The sequence below is a fragment of the Chiloscyllium plagiosum genome, unplaced genomic scaffold, assembly GCF_004010195.1.
Source record: "Chiloscyllium plagiosum isolate BGI_BamShark_2017 unplaced genomic scaffold, ASM401019v2 scaf_6058, whole genome shotgun sequence".
Classification (NCBI taxonomy): domain Eukaryota; kingdom Metazoa; phylum Chordata; class Chondrichthyes; order Orectolobiformes; family Hemiscylliidae; genus Chiloscyllium; species Chiloscyllium plagiosum.
This window is the reverse complement of record NW_025211637.1, coordinates 21,325-23,741: the sequence shown is the minus strand read 5'-3', so window position 1 is coordinate 23,741 and position 2,417 is coordinate 21,325.

The following is a 2,417-nucleotide window of genomic DNA, read 5'->3' as shown; positions in this document are numbered from 1 at the left end:
CAGGGACACTATCCCAGGTCTGACAGTCAGGGACACTATCCCAGGTCTGATAGTCAGGGATAGTATCCCAGGTCTGATGGTCATGGACACTATCCCAGATCTGATAGTCAGGGATACTATCCCAGGTCTGATAGTCAGGGATACTATCCCAGGTCTGATAGTCAGGGAGACTATCCCAGGTCTGATAGTCAGGGATAGTATCCCAGGTCTGATTGTCAGGGACACTATCACAGGTCTGATACTGAGGGACACTGTCCCAGGTTTGATAGTCAGGGACATTATCCAGGTCTGATAGTCAGGGACATTATCCAGGTCTGATAGTCAGGGACACTATCCCAGATCTGATAGTCAGGGATAGTACCCCAGGTCTGATACTGAGGGACATTATCCCAGGTTTGATAGTCAGGGACATTATCCCAGGTCTCATAGGGACATTTTCCCAGGTCTGATAGGGTCACTATCCCAGTTCTGATAGTCAGGGACAATATCCCAGGTCTGATAGGGACACTATCCCAGGTCTGATGGTCAGGGACAATATCCCAGGTCTGATAGGGACACTATCCCAGGTCTGATAGTCAGGGACAATATCCCAGGTCTGATAGGGACACTATCCCAGGTCTGATAGGGACACTATCCCAGGTCTGATACTGAGGGACACTATTTTTCCTTCTCCATACTCCAGGTCCAGTTTTGACCTTGGCTCTACTTAGTCCAGAAACCCCTTTTTCACCTCCTCGTTGTCCCCACTATCACCTGCCCTTTCTCCTGAGCAGACGATTTATTCATCCTTTTGTCTGCCGAGCGGTTTAGTCTCTTCCTCTGGGTTTCATGTCTACTTATCCTGCCATTCCCCTCTCCCCAGCCCCTCGCTGTCTCTGCTCTTAGTATACCGTGCAGATGAAGGGTCAGCAGAGCCGAAGCATTAACTCTGTTTCTTTCTCCACAGACGCTGCCAGACCTGCTGAGATTCTCCAGCAGTTTCTGTTTTGGTTTCAGAAGGATGTGTCGTTTGCTGATAACTCTGAGGTGGGTAGGGTCTGTGAAGACAGCAGCATTGCCAGTGTTGCATTGTGATAGCAACCTGCCAACCAGTGGCTCTGTCCTAGTATGTGGGAACCCGTTGTTCTTATCACACAGAGAGCATACAATCTGAGAGTTCGCTTTATCTACACAGTGCTATGTACAGTAGGATGTGGGCTAACAGCAGGGGTGAAACACACTGCTCAGCAAAGTGACAATGCAAAATAAAAAGCAGTTATAACACTGTGAAGGTTAATGTAAGTGCAAGTTAATCCAGAATCTGCCAAAAGAAGCAAACGTGATTTGTAAAAAAATTCTCTCATGGGACATGGGCATTACTGGCTGACACAGTATTTATTACCCCGTCCCTAGTTGCCCCTTGAGAAGGTGGGGGTGAGCTGCCTTCTTGAACCACTCAATGTGCTACGGATTGATGTCCAGATTTAGCAGCAGCCTGGTTGTCATAGCTACAACTTGCCATAGGAGGGTGATCGAGAGCAGAGGAAGCTCAAAGCACGGACTCACTTTAAAATAATCTCCCAGGGGTTTTTAACAGGATGTCTCACACACCTGTTGGTATTGGTAATGCTAGTTTCCAGTAAAATTATCGCCTTTATTCAAAATGCACTTGCTCAAGTCTGTAAGGCCCGAAGCTGCAAACATCTAGCAAGGCAGAATGCTCATTTTTGAGGGGAATAGAATCGGGAAGTCAGGGAAGTTATGTGACAGTTTTAGAGCAGCTTACATTCCGAGGACAGCTCAGGTCTCTGTCATGTTAGAGGAAATAGCAAAACACTGGAAGTGGTATCTACAGGGATGGTGCCAGTACTGAGAGGTTAGAGCTGTCAGTGAGGGTCAGAATGAAGGTCTTTAAATTGTAAAAGAGTTTGATGGATCCGATGTCAAGGTGATGTGTCCACGTGCTGGTGAGACCAGACGAAGGGCTCTGAGGATTAGATTGGTCACTCACTGATCCACCAGGAAATTCAGGAACCATGATTTTTTTTCACCCAGAAGTTGGTGAGAAGGTGAAATGTACAGCGCAAATATCAACTAGGAGAAAGTGAGGGCTGCAGATCCTGGGGATCAGAGCTTAAAAATGCGTTGCTGGAAAAGCGCAGCAGGTCAGGCAGCATCAAAGGAGAAGGAGAATCGACGTTTCGGGTATAAGCCTTTCTTCAGGAATGAGGAGGGTGTGCCAAGCAGGCTAAGATAAACTCCCCACTTACGTTCGGGACACCACCCACGCCCTCCACCTCCTCCATGATTTTCGCTGCCCCGGTCCCCAATGCCTTATCTTCACCATGGACATCCAGTCCCTGTACACCTCCATCCCCCATCACGAAGGACTCAAAGCCCTCCGCTTCTTCCTTTCCCGCCGTACCGACCAGTACCCT